We start from the raw sequence: 14,530 nt of genomic DNA on the forward strand, positions 1-14,530 counted from the left end.
CCCCCATGCTGCAGTGCAGCCTTGAAGAAAATATTCCAGGATAATGACTAAGCGTTGATGCATTGATGTGAGAGTACAAACACCATGATGGATTTCAGCCTCAGGTAAAATTACATGCACCAAAAATATCTAGAGACTTGAATTAAAGTGAATGCAGTGAAGAACAGAAGCCTACATGGAACCACTCAGGTTTTGATTTGGGCAACTGATTTTCCTTGAGAATCCGTGAGGGGTTAGAATCTAGGAAAACACACTTTCTAATGAAGTACATTTCACACATACCTGATTATGCTAGCATGTATGCACCTCACAAACACTGAAACTGAGAGTTACGTGCACAACTTTCTGTCCCAGCACAGATTGACTTTCTGATCCAGGATTGCTACCTGTGTGCAGATTATGGTTTCCCACATCCTGGAAAACCTTTGCATTATAATAGATCAGGCATAGACAAACTCCGGCCCTCCAGATGTTTGGGACTACAATTCCCATCATCCCTGACCACTGGTCCTGTTAGCTAGGGATGATGGGAATTGTAGTCCCAAACATGTGGAGGGCCGGAGTTTGCCTATGCCTGTATAGTGTACCTCGGGTTACAGACGCTTCAGGTTACAGACTCCACTAACCCAGAAATAGTACCTTGGGTTAAGAACTTTGCTTCAGGATGAGAACAGTGGGAGGCCCCATTAGCTAAAGTGGTGCTTCAGGTTAAGAACAGTTTCAGGTTGAGAATGGACCTCCAAAACAAATTGAGTTCTTAACCCGAGGTACCACTATAACAGATCATGTGTTCAGTTGCAATATAGACATGTGAATGACATGCTAAGCCCAGCTCAACACTCTAAAATATTTTGCTAGATCTATCTGCGCTGGATCCACCTCCCCATCAGTTCTGATGAGCTCATGAGCAGAAGGATCCAATTGTCATTGCTCAGATTGGAGGCATGGCAGAACATGTGCCCCTTCTCCAATCTGTCACTGACAAGGTTGCTCATTCCAGGACCAGCCACTTACAGTAGGACTCCCCCAAACTTCCACTTGTCCCACTGCTTTCTCCCAGGGAAATCCAATCTTTACCGCTGAATTGCAGCTCCACGCACTGTTTAGATCTGCTATAAACCAATTTTATTTTTTAAAACCTAAGCTGGGTGGTGGTGGGACTTAACACCTTCCCCATTCCAAAATCTCTGTACCAATCTCTGTACCAACAAACTAGCTTCTAACAACCAGCTCTCATAAAGAAGCATTAACTGACTATGGAAGAACAGGAATGCAGTTTTGTCTGATTCCAAACTATGATCAGCTCTTGCTTTAGGGCAAAGTCATAGCAACAAACCTTTTCACAATAATCCAACACAACACCCTCCAGCAACAAGAGTGTCCTGTCCATCCCTTGCAAAATTAAGACATTTGGAATTTTAGAATAAGAGCTCATGGCAAACCCCTTGAATTCCACACATGAAAATACGCAGACATTGATTTTCTCTGGGCCAGAACTGCGATGCAAGGTAGCCCAGGACACATAACCATTCCTGTGCATCTCCAGGCCAACGGGCTCATTTCATTGTTTCTCAGTGAGATTTCCATTTGGAAAACCCATCCATCTTTGGGAAAGCATTTCAGTAAAACACATGCCTTGAACAGAACTAAGCTAAGCTAAAATGTTGTGTCCCAGGCTTACATTCATTCTGACCAAGTGCAGCAGCAGCCATTTAAACTGAGCTCATGGGCCTTATCAGGCACAAAGAGTACTTTGCTGCAGCACTGCCAACAAAATCAGGTCATTGCATTCATCCCCCCCCCCAACCCTCTAACATACATGTGTTCTTTCTCTTTCCTCTCTAGTTCACTGCCCTCAGGCATATTGTTAGGAAGGAGACCAAGTCACCATCTAAAATCTAACATGCAAAGAAGGCAAAACAAGAAATGAGTGCCTATTCTTAGTCACTGTTGGTGCTCCCAGGAGCCCCAAAACTGTTGTGACCCCATCAACTTTGACTCAAATAACAGTGCACTGTAGGCAGCACAGGTTTAAGGCTTGGGGGGGTTCAGATTAAGGGAGACCCCATTCCTCTGGAAGCCTGGTGGGCTTATCAGGCTGCAGAGGCAATGCTCTGTACAGCACTTGGCAGCTGTGTCCAGCCACACTTTTAATTTCCCACAGTGCCCCAGACTGACACTGTCAGGGGCACTGTCAAAAATTAAAGGGCTGGCTAGATCCTTCCTGACAATGCCTGAAGTGCCAAGTCAGGAACTTTTAATAGAGGTGCAGGGTGGACCATAATAGTGGGTTCTGCCAAACCGCTTGGGCCCTGGCAGCTGACCAATGCTGATGCCAGCCAGCTCTGATTGGGGGTCATAACCTGGAATTGGCTGCTGCACCTTCCCATTTTGCCTCAGGTGGTGGAACAGGATGGGCTGCCCCTGCCCCTTACGTAGATTTGATTATTTGGTGAACCAGGGTGTGCACAGAATGGAATTTGAGCAAGAGGGCTTATTGGCGCCTTCATAAAGCTGATTTGAGAGAAAGCTTAGAAGGACAGCTAAAAACAGACTCACCGCCGATGCTGTCAAAATTGTGTCAGCCTTTGTGTTGCTGCTGACTCTGAGATGGAGGTGACAGCCCAGCATTTCTCAGCTGGCGGTTTCTTCCATCGTCCTCGCATGTTGAGTCCCACACTTTGCAAAATAGCTTCTAAACAAAAGCCATGGTTAGGGCATTAGTGGTCTTTTGGATCTCAATGAATATTTCGCTATAAGGAAATGGAGTTGATCTTCACCACCACCCCACTGCTTGCTGTGAACTCTCATGGGCCTTCAAGAGGGTGAAGAGCTCCAAGCTCTGATGTTATCTCTATTTCTAGGCATAGGATTTAGGGCTGCCTTTGCCAACCTGGTGCCCTCTTAGATATTTTGGACTACAACTCCCATCAGGCCTAGTCAATGGGAGTTGTAGTCTTAATCATCTGGAGGCCACCAAGTAGGCAAAGGCTGATTCAGAGTACTGGATGCCATGCTATAGTACAGGATGTCAGGTGCTCAATGTCAAAGCTTAAGCTTTTGCTGGCCCTGACTCTGGCAATGATAGTGCCTCTGGAAGAAAAGGCAGGCTTTTCAACACCCATGGGGCAAGCAGTGGGTCCCAACCTAAATCAGCAGCCCATGTGGTAAAAGGTATCAATTCAATGAGTGACATAGGAGATTTTTTAGCAGAGGTTGGATTGCCATCTGTCATGGATGCTTTAGTTGAGATTCTTGCATTGTAGGGGTTTGGACTAGACCCTCAGAACCCCTTTCAACTCTACAGTTTTATGATTCTAAGTCCTAAGTCCCCAATGTATACAGCACACTCAAGGAACTATTATATTGTTTTAGGATAACAAGATTCTTTCTAGGTCTCTCCAGTATGGTAGCTAGCTCTCTGTGTTATGTCATTATAGGGAAAGGGCCAGAATTAAATCCATAGATATTTGAAACGGGTGTACAGGAGAGTTATCAGGAAGCAGATCTTCTGAATCAGCTCTATCATAGCTGGGGAAGGTTGGTGTTTTATTCAATTTTACTGTAATGTGATTTTTAAATGTTTCAATGTTTTATGCTGTAAGCTGCCCAGATAACTTTCTATAACGAGTCAACCTATAAATAGCATAATGAATAAATGAAGCATGTGGTTTTGAGCTTAGGTTGGCTGCTGAGACACATTTTCTTCCTTTAACACGAGATTCTCTTTTTCCTCTTTCTTGGACAGCAGCCTGAGCTTCTCCATTTCCTCTGCATCAGTATGTATACACAGGTTGTCTAATGCGAAGGGCACACTGACCTGCATCACATCTTGTTGACATTTCCCTGTAGAACTCCTGGTACTGTCTTGCAGCAAAGAAACATAAGGCTTCTCCTACTCCATGCGTGGGGCACTTGGGGCCCTCTCTGTCTAGCCCTTGAGACATATCCCTTGCTGGCCATGCTTCAAGCTTTCCTCAGGGGTTATAGGGTAGGGAGCATGCAATTGGTCTGTTTCTGGACACAATTCAAAGTGCTGGTTATGATCTATAAAGCCCTGCATGAATGAGGTCCAAGCTACCTGAAAGACCATATTCTGTTATATAATCTGCCCAGGTTCTGAGGAAGGAGACACTTTGCTCAGTCCTGCCACCCTCACAGCTAGAGATGCAGGAGAGGGCCTTCTCGGTGGCTGCTCCCAGACTTTGGATCTCCTTCCCTAGAGAAGTTAGACAGGCTCCCTCCTTGTTATCCCTTCTTATTCCAACAGACTTTTGGGAACGGACCGCTTTTAAGGGAAGGGCTGGCGCCATGCTGGTTTTAGTGTAGTTATCTGTATGTTTTTAATAGTTCTTTTAAATTTGTATATAGTTTTAATTCTATTAATGTTTAATCGTTTGTAATTATTTTCTTTTCTCTGTTTTAGCTGTTCCTATTTTATCTGTAAGCTGCCTTGAGTCCCTGGTAAGGAAAAAAAGTGGGTTATTAATTACTATTAATATTAATATTGTTAATTTTCCCCTGATTGGATTGTGTCCTTGAACTCTGATAATGCTTCTTGCTTTAGAAAGAACCTCTTCACACAGGATATAGTTAAATTTTGGAACATGCTCCCACATAGAGGCAGCAATGTACATGGCTTTAAAAGAGAATTAGACAAATTCGTAGAGGAGAGAACCATCAAAGACTACTAGCCAAGATGGCTGTAATATGCCTGTACAGTTGGAGGCAGCAATGGTGCTGAATACCACTTGCTGGAAACCACAGAAAAGGAGAGGGCCCTTGTGCCTGAATCCTTCTTGTGGGTTTTCTCCAGGCATGCGGTTGGCCACTGTGAGAACAGGATGCTGGAGTAGATGTCTTTCGTGGCCTGATCCATCAGGCTCTTCTTGCAGTATGGTGTCGTGGTTAAGAGCGGTAGTCTCGTAATCTGGTGAATCGGGTTCACTTCTCCGCTCCTCCACATGCAGCTGCTGGGTGACCTTGGGCCAGTCACACTTCTCTGAAGTCTCTCAGCCCCACTCACTTCACAGAGTGTGTGTTGTGGGGGAGGAAGGGAAAGGAGAATGTTAGCTGCTTTGAGACTCCTTAGGGTAGTGATATCAAATCCAAACTCTTCTTCTTATGTTTGCCTGGACAGAGCATTTTTGAAACTGATTCTCTTCAGCAGGGGTGAAACTAGGCTTTATTTCACCCAGGTCAAAGACAAAGTTTGGCGCGCACACCCACACCCCATGTGCATTTGCGTGCATGCACACACACAGGCTGGGAGCCTCAATGGCACCCCTCTGGAGGCTTCACCTGGGGCAAAAAACCTGGCTTCCCCCCCCCCCCAGGTATGGCTCTGTCTTCAGCACTTTTCAAACGGATTTCCCCCCCACCCCTTTTTGCCATTGTCAACTCCTTATTATTGCTGCTCAGGAGGAATTTTAAAAACATTCCTGTTCATCCAGCATTTGGTAGTTGAAATAGACTGTTCCTGGAAACCTTGAAATGGTTGGTTGTGAGCAGTGCTTTTTTATTTTTTAGGGGGGAAAGACATCCGTACTCACCATGAAGTTGTTACAGTAAGTGCCACATTCTTAACATTGGGGGGGAGGGGAGGTGCCAGTACTGCATACCCTTGATGACCCCCAGAAAAAAAGCACTGGTTTGTGAGGATCTTGGGATTGTGTTTAATTTTCTTTTTTAAAAAGTCTTAATGTTTTAATTTATATTGTTTTATGGCTTTGTTGCTTGACATTTTATTAATAATATTAGGCATAGGAGTTGTAACAACAGTGGCTCCTTAGTGGTTGCTCCCCATTTGCGAAATGCCCTCTCTAGTGAGGTGCTTCTGTCTCCCTCATTATTGACTTTCAGCAGAAAGACATTCCTGTTTACTCAGGGATTTGATGGGTTATAGGCAAGACTGGCCATGGCAACCTTGAATTTACCAACTGTGAGGGTATGTGATTGCTTTTTGATGTTTTTCAATGTTCTAAACATTTTAAATATGTTCGTTTTATTTTACTTTGCATTGTTTTAACATTCCCACATCTGCCGCCGTGGGCTCCTTTGTGGGTGAAAGGCGACATATGAAAGTAATAAATAAAATCAAGTTCTGGCTCTCCTGCCTTGATCTCCTCCCCTCTGGGGTATTTCTGGGCTCCCTCACCCCACGGCACACGCCTGGGCACGATCTCTGGCAACTTCCACCCGAACGCCCAGAGATGGCAGCCTTTGCCTGGAGACAGCTGCTCTCCTGAAGCCTGGGCTCTGGCTGCCAGCAGCCTGCTCTGCCAGGGCGTCCCCACCATCACCACTGCCTCTTGCCAGGCAGGCAGGGCCCCTCTCCCGGGTTGTTTACCACAGCGAGCCGGCTGGTGCCTCAGGAGTTAAGTGGCAAAGCAGGCAGGAGCTGATTCAGGTGGGTGGCACATTGCAGTGACAAGACTCCAGCTAGAGGGAAGGAGGGAGGGAGTCTAGAGGGAGAGGAGGCGGAGGAGGAGGGAGGTGTACACGGTGGTGGTGGTGGTGGCGGCGGCGGCGGAGAGGAAAGGAGAGAGAGAGAGAGAGATCGCAAATAAGATGTAAGAGGGGGAAAGGAAAGAGGATCTTTCTCCCCGCCGCTTCCCCAACAACTAGCTGGAAAGGAGAGAGCGAGAGCGCGCGCAGGGAACGAGGAAGGAGGGAGCCTCGGAGGCAGAGCCCTCTCCTGCCATCCTCTCCGTCCGGGTGGGGGAGTCTGGGCAAGCTCCCGAGCTTCGTCTGGGCCCCGGAACCGCACCGCCCCCCACTTGCCGCCGCCAGCCTCCTTGTGTCTGCCAACTCCAGGGATCCGTCTGAGCCAGATGTGCGTGCCTCGATGGCAGGGAGCAGCAGCTAAGAGGAGAGGAGAGAGGAGAATCCAAGGGTAAGTTGAGCTCCTTGTCCTTTACCCGTGGCGGGGGCATTGGAGGGGGGTGGCAGGTGTGTGTGGGGGGGGTGCTTCTCAGGGGCCGACGGGGAGGGAGGTTTGATTTGACGGACACCCTCTCTGGGTGGGTTTCGCCCGCGCGCGCTCTCCTGTTCTGGGAGAGGCAGAAGCGAGGAAGGGGGTTCGCGCGGGGAGGAAGCCGCTGCCGTGTCGCTCTCGTGTCTCGGATGGTCTGGTTTTGGGTGCGGGGAGCGGATAAGAAAGTCAAGGCTGGAGGGAGACGCGCTAGGTGGGAAAGAAGAGGGCGCTAACCGACTGCGAACTTTCGATCCGGATTTCGCGCCCGGTGGCGGCGTAGATCCGGAGTCGATCCTCTGGAATCCGAGGCAGCTGTACAGAGCGGGCGTTCTGATCCAGGTGTGTCCGAGTCTCTCTTTCTTTCTCTCTCTCACATGCACATACACACACACTTATCCAAGGGGATGGTAAGGAGGCCAAACTCTGGTCTATCAGATAGCGCAGAAACCCCATGTCCGACTGGGGAGAGGTTGACTTGGGTGTTCAATCCGGAGTGGCTCCCGTGGAGGGGGTGGTCCCCGTGTGGGGTGGGGGGAGGAGGTTGACACCGGTCGTCTCTACATGTAGTCACAGGATTCAGCCTCCACTCCCCTGGCGGAGAGGCTGAGGCTCGCTTGGCCCCGCGCATTTCACCCGACGAACCTTAGGATCTCAAGAGGTTGCCTGGGCTCTGGCCGTCTAGCCTAGCAGCCTCCATCCTGCGATGGTGCCGTAAACGAAAAGGGCTCTGATTACAAACATCATAATACCCAGGAAGAGCTGATCGAGAGAGTGAAGTGTGCGTGTATGTGTTTGTGAGAGAGAGATGGGTGGTGGTGGAACAGGAACTTGGTGCATTAGGGAGCCACATTGGCTTCTGCAGACAAGCCAAAGAACCACCTTCGCTCACCATTGCCAACAGCCCCCTAAAGCCTCCTGCAATAACCCGGCGATGGCTGTCTGTCGTCATCCCAGAGAGAGAGAGCCAGGCTAGCCTGCGAGGAAGCGAGCGAAGAAGGCGGTGGGGGTCGTCAGCTCTGCCGAAGAGTTGCTGGCGGAACAAGTGCAGGCGTCGGAGGGGGCTGTGATTGCTTCTGCTCCTTCTTCCCTTCCTTGCGTGTGCCCGAGGAGAAATACAGCCCTGCCGAACCGTTTCCCTGTTGTAGTTATGGCATATTCTACCCACACGTGAAGAGACTCTGTTCAACCCCCCCCCCCCCGCCCCGCTCCCCTTTCCCCCTGCAATCCTGCTTCTGATCTGCAACCCATCTTGGGAAAGCAGTGTATCCCTGTGGCGAGGCAAAGGGGGTTTTTCCAACGGGAGCTTTCGTCACATGAAATAGATCTGTAAATAATTTGTATTTCTTTCACTTCTGTGTTAAATCATGCAGTTAGTTAGATTAGATCATGGCTCTGAAGCAAACCTTCCCTAGTAATGGAGTAGAAGCTCTCTCTAAGGGGAAGGCGGGGGACATTGGAAAAGGAGGGATATTTTTTACAGTGAGCATCAGGAAGTCTGTGTGTGCATAGTTCCCCTCATAGCAATCAGATCACTTGCCCCCTTTCTTTCTTTCTTTCTTTCTTTCTTTCTTTCTTTCTTTCTTTCTTTCTTTCTTTCTTTCTTTCTTTCTTTCTTTCTTTCTTTCTTTCTTTCCAGATGCATGGACCTGTATCTTTCATTCTCTCATCCTTTGCCTAAGGCTGTGTGCACACTATACTTTTAAAGTGCATTCAGCGCACATCCCCTCAAAGACTCCTGGGCTCTGTAGTTTGTTAAGGGTTGCTGGGGATCGCAACTCTGCGAGGGGTAATTTTTTGAGGGGGAGAATGTGTTCTAAAGGTGTACGCACAGCTAACTCTCTCTACAAAATCTCAGTGTCAAAAGGCGTGTGTTGCAGGGCTACCGAAGGGTCCTCCCCCTTGCCTCCAGTGCAAGGCTTCTGGCACAATGATGCTCTTCTGTCGAAAGGGAGTGTGTTTCTCCTCAGCACTAGCCGATCCTTTACAAGCTGTTGCTGAAAAAGTGAAGAAATTTGACCTGTGTTAGCTTTCCTTATTAGTACCTCTAATGTGTGTGCACGCTGTGGAGGGGGAAAGGACGCCCAAATGACTTGCCCTTCATTTTGTATTTCCTGTGTAACACTGGCAGGTGGAACTTACATAGCTCCACTAGGGTGAGATGTATGACCACACATCTCACCTTGGGGGGGGGGGGAGAAGTGCATAAAGCAGGAGCACACTTCCTTTCCTCCCCCGCTTCTGTTAAATGCCCAAGTTTTTCTTGGGTCTTGATCTGTATGGGTTCTCTGCATGCTCAGCCCTCTCCTCACTAGGCTCTCAGAGTCTCGGATGTGCTCTTGGAAGGAAACCATAATCAGATGGCTTGGGTGGCCACTGCTTATTGCCAGCCAGAGGGAGATTCAGCTCCAAAAGGTTGCCCTTCGCTCTTCTACTAGGAGGTACCTGTGGCTTGCTGTCAGAATATTTGGATATCTTGAAAAAGAAGGGTCTTGGTCCCAGGAGGTGGGCAAGTAGATATCTTAGGGACTCAAAGTAAGGCAAGTGAGGAAACGGACCTGGAGGTATGCTGAATTTTCTGTGATGATCCTATTTCCCTTATTTAAGCAACAGTCGAGCTGCTGTTTGCCCTTGAGATCAAGGGACTTCTGTGCTCCGCTGAGCATCCGGCAAGAAGGCAGGCACGTAGAAGCGCTTTGCTAAGTAAGCAGGGCTAATGCTGCAGTTTGTCCTTCCTTCATCAAGTGGAACAAATTCCATTCTAATTCCATTCCTCCCTGTAGGAGGAAACTCCAGAGTGACTTCCCTCCCTGAATATGAATACTGGGAACCCAGTGCAGTGAACACACCTAGCTGTGGCCTCAGGAGTTTCCACTGGCAAAATGGCCCAGTGATTGGAAAACAGCCTTTTCCCATAGAGCTCCTGCTTGGAGTTCTCTCTGCACATCTCCCCTGTTTGTGGGTCAAGAGGTCTTCTCACCACCAAACGAACCTCTTGCCTCCGTTCTCCAGCCTCATGATAATATACTGCAGTGTTCCTTGACCTGGTGTCGCTGTTCACCTTGGGGAAAACCACCCTCTTTTAGCTGACCTAGTTCCGCGCTACTCCATAGCCTTACATCTTAAATAGTGACACTTACACTAGTTCAGCATCAATGTTAGAAGCAAGTGAAAAACTGTCGTTGCTTTGCATTGATACAAAATGACTCCACATGAAGTTTCTGTGCTGACAAAATTTATGGAGCAGGAGAAGCCAGGTAGCAGCAGGGCAGCTGAGTTTCTCAGATCTCTCTACCTTTATATGTGTTGCCTACATATATTATGCATGCTACACCCGTCCAAATTCTGGTAAATGTTGGCATGCATGTGCGATTGTTAATAGAGAGAGAGAGAATGGGAAATGCTAAGTTTCTCCAAATTTTGGCAATAACATATACCGTATGCTGGATTTAAAGCAACCTGGGAAGAAAATTGAAAGATTTCATTACATTTTGGTACTGCAACGTTCCAAGATAATATTAGAGACAACATGAACCACTGTTGCTGCCATTGTGCGAGTTATTGAGTTTCACTGTATTTAGCTTCAAGCAAAAACAAAACTGAATTGTTGTGTTGTTGGGCCAAGGACTCAAGGAAGCAATGAAGCTGTCATGACATCTTCTGTTGGACCAGTTTTGAAATTCTGAAAGACTGACTAGCTCTGGGCAATGTAATTTACTAAAGCTGTTCCACCAGCTTCTAATATCTAGTATTTGTATAACACACCTCTGAGTGTCCAAGCACCTCACATACATTTCCTCCAGCAATTTTTGCAACAACCCTAAGTGGCAGATCAGAATTGTTACCATGAGTTCAATGAAACATGAGAATGGCATCTATGTGTGTACATTTTGGCAGCGAATGTGGCACCGACTTACCAGAACCTAGATGCTGGGTGATATCCTAGTGAGTTCTAGAACTTTCTTCTATGCCTGCACATACTCAAAGGCCTCGCTGCAATGTACACATCAACAATGTCATTATCACATGGCCTTTATTACATGCTGGGGGGATTAGTGAATGAGGCCACTGCAGCCTGGGTTATGAATCTGCATATATTCTTTGAAATCAGTGCAGTCCAACCTAGCAGGTTTTGCACATATGATAGAAAGGCTGTGAGGCTGTTCTAGAATTCAAGAAATTTTGGAATCCAGCCTGGAAGTTTGTTTCAAAACAGATTTTAAAATCTGCCTCCTCCAAAACCAAGTACCAAGTATACTATTCATCTCCACGTGCTAGTCTACAGACCTCCAAATATCCAGAGCAAAGGTTCATTCTTAGCTTCATGAATTTCTTCACATATGTTTTAGGTTACTTGTTTGGATTTGTTGTTTGTTTGTTTTGGTGTTACCATGTTGGATTTTGTGAATGAGAAAGGTGATGGATTTTATTGGTTGGAGTTTCTTTTAGTGGGAGTACAAGCTTAAGGCTAAGCTACTCCTGTCCAAAGTAGAGTTATATGCTGCTTGAAAGATTCTCTTCAGCTGAGGCTGGCTCAGTAAAAGGTGACACCTTTCCGTCCTACATAATCTTACATAGAACTTCCGCCTGAGCCTGGTGAAAAGGTTTTCCGCTGAATTCATTCATGTGATAGAAGGCTTTTTTGAAGAAAAAAGAAAGAAAAAGAAAAGAAATAAATATCTTCTCTCTTTGTTCTTCTTATCTCATCCTATAGCAGCACAGTTATATTACAGAAACAAGAGGAGTGCTGAGTCCATTCAGGGATGTGAGCTGTGATACATCATAATGTCTTATGAACTGGAGTAACTCAGATCCTGATGTGAGAAAAGGGGATTGTTGATGCAAGTATTATTCACGTCTGTAGCTGCATTTGCATAAGAGCTGCACACATTTAGATGTGATTAATGCATTGCAGAAGGTTGGAGTAGATTTAACTTTGGGGTCCTTTCCAACTGTACAGTTCTGTGATTCTATGACATATTATAACTGTGTATACTGATAGTGTATACCTGCTCAGCCCACTGGCCAAGCCTCCAATATGTTTCACCATAACCATCAAGAGACATAATGTTCATACACAAAAAGTGGAGTCCCCTACCTCACATACAGAATTTATGCGAACAAAGTTTGTTACACACACACAAGCTATGCTGAATGTGCAAGGTCCCCCATTCTTCTTCCTGTATGCTCAGTGTACATAATTGTAATGTGTGCACAGGACTTTTAGTCAGGGCTGGCCCTACCATTAGTCAGAGTGGCATGATGACTTCAGGTGGCAGATGCTGAGGGATAGGAAATGGGAGCAAGGTATTGGTGGACAAGACAGTTTATGCCACATGGCATTTCCTGAACCTTCTAAGCTGCCCTGTTGCCCTCATGAACATTGGAGGAGTTTGTCCTGTTGCCAGTGTTGAAGGACGGTTCACCCACTAGCCCCAGCAGCTTTTGCACATGGTGCCATTTTGTCTCTTGCCTTGGGTAGCAAAATGTCTTGGGTGGCCCACTTTTGGCTTTAGTGTGATTTATGTTATGTAATGAAATCTTTGTTTCTCTTAATCAAAACAAGACCATAGATGGTGATAAGGTTAACAGGTATCTAACCCCTGCCTTTTACAGCTATGCCTATGATATCAGAAAATATGCCAATTAGTTTCCTTAGGATCACCTTAACTAAACTGTTTCTTCCTGGGAAGTGTCTTCTTAAAATATTTTTTCCCATAAGTGTTTTTTTCTTCTGCTATGGTCTGTTCTCAGATGTATAAATACAACAAGGTCTGTCTTATGTTCTACTCTTATTTCTGTTCTCACATCAAAGGCTTCCTGGGATAAACTGTTCCTTCCTGCTCTTTGATGTGTTTATTTCCAAAGACTGTTTCATGCAGAGCAACTGGTTGTGTTACGGCATTTATTTTTATACACATCTGCATGTCTGTGCCAACCACCTTGAATGGTTAGACAAGATTCTTCATAAAAGATAGATCTGAAGACACCAGAGAGGCATCTTCAACGAGTTTGGTATTAAATGAATGAAGAGCTATATGGAGTTTTCAATTATTGCTTCCAGATTGATTGTCATTCTGTTAACATTATAATGCCAGACTACAATTTATTACAACCGGACTTTGCTTTCCAGTGGCTCAAATATCTTATCTCCTAGAAAATTATTCTCAAAGTATTGTACCTATGCAAGCACATGTCCTATTACAAGAGCTTATGGCACACGTTAGGTCACAGCCACACTTTAACAGTCATGGAGATTCCCAAGGGCTGTTGTTTGTTAGGGCTGCTGGGAATTGTAGCTCTGTGAGGTCAACATTTTTCACAAACTCCAGCTCCCAGGATTCTTTGGGGAAAGTTATTCTCCTGTACTGGTGTGATCCTATAAGAAATTACTCACTCTTGGTTCCTCTTCAACCCATTTTGGCATAAGCAATTGAAACAAGTGGTAGAGTCTCTCAGAAACAAGGGGTAGAGTCTCTCAGAAGCAGAGCCAAGAGGGTTTGGCCAGCCATGAATTAGTATCCAGTAACTCAAGCTCAGAACTCTCCTATTTATTAACCACCCTTGGTTGATTTTTCAAGCTTTCAATAATCTGAGGCCATGAATAAATAACCTGTTGCAGGGTAGCCACACGTTTTTCAAAATGTGTTTTCTGAGCTGTTAGTAAATCTAGAAATCACTAACCTCCTTCTTAATCCAGATTGCCATTCAGGTCAATGAAAGTAAAAAGTGAACTAATTGCTACACAAAGACACCAGATCTATGATAGTGTCTCATCAAGTCAAAAGCTTCAAATGTGGTTTGGAAAGTCAGCTGCAACCTGAACTGTTTTCATATGCCATGGGATCATATCACACACAACCAGAGATACATGTCAGTTCAAGGTGACAAAATAAATGTAGTTGACTGATGAGGCAGACATGGTCCAATAATAGATGGCGAAATAATCTGGGAGTCCTCTGAAGGCTCATCCAGACTTCTGCTTGTCCTGCTTCCTTCTCCCAGGGAAACCAATCTTTACCACTGAATCAGAGCAAACATCAATTGGGTTTGATGTTTAAAGAGCAGGTTTTCCCAGGGAAATTGGTGGGGAAAATAGACAAGTGCTTGGACCTGTGTTTTCTGGGCATGGCAGGGGTGAAACTAGGCTTTATTTCACCTGGGTCAAAGACCCAGTTTGGCACACCTCCCATGCACATTTGCACCTGCACACGCACAGAGGGGGAGGGAGAGGTTGGGAGCCTCAATAGCACCCCTCTGGAGGCTTCACCCAGGGCAAAAAAACAAAACCCCTGGCTAAACAACACCACCCCCGCCACTAGTAGCTATGGCTCTGGGCACAGGACAAGCAGAATTGTGAATGAGCCCTAAATTGCAAAGTACCTGCAACTTCGGCTGCAGCAGAATCTTGCTGTGATATCCTGTGATATCCAGAGGCAGCTTCTGTTCTCGTGAGATAAAAGGTCTGCTGCAGGTCCGGCACCTGAATTATCTGCATAGGAAGTAGAAGAGGAATTATGAGAACAAGGGGATATGGCTGGGAGTCATGAAATGAGC

At 46.2% G+C, this 14,530-nt stretch overlaps 1 protein-coding gene across 2 annotated transcripts in view; it reads left to right on the forward strand.

The window, feature by feature from the left end:
- Positions 1-6,476: 6,476 nt before the first annotated feature.
- The window catches only part of LRRN2 (leucine rich repeat neuronal 2), a 151,092-nt gene continuing 143,038 nt past the window's right edge, over positions 6,477-14,530 (forward strand). The window contains exon 1 of one of the 2 annotated variants that reach the window (XM_081916336.1): positions 6,477-6,895. The gene's annotated coding sequence lies outside the window, so the exon portion shown is untranslated. Of the gene's footprint in view, positions 6,896-6,956; positions 7,316-14,530 lie in introns of those variants that run through there. The other variant, XM_081916337.1, reaches the window with a different exon arrangement.

This window comes from Podarcis melisellensis, assembly GCF_964234715.1.
Source record: "Podarcis melisellensis genome assembly, chromosome: 6".
NCBI lineage: Eukaryota > Metazoa > Chordata > Lepidosauria > Squamata > Lacertidae > Podarcis > Podarcis melisellensis.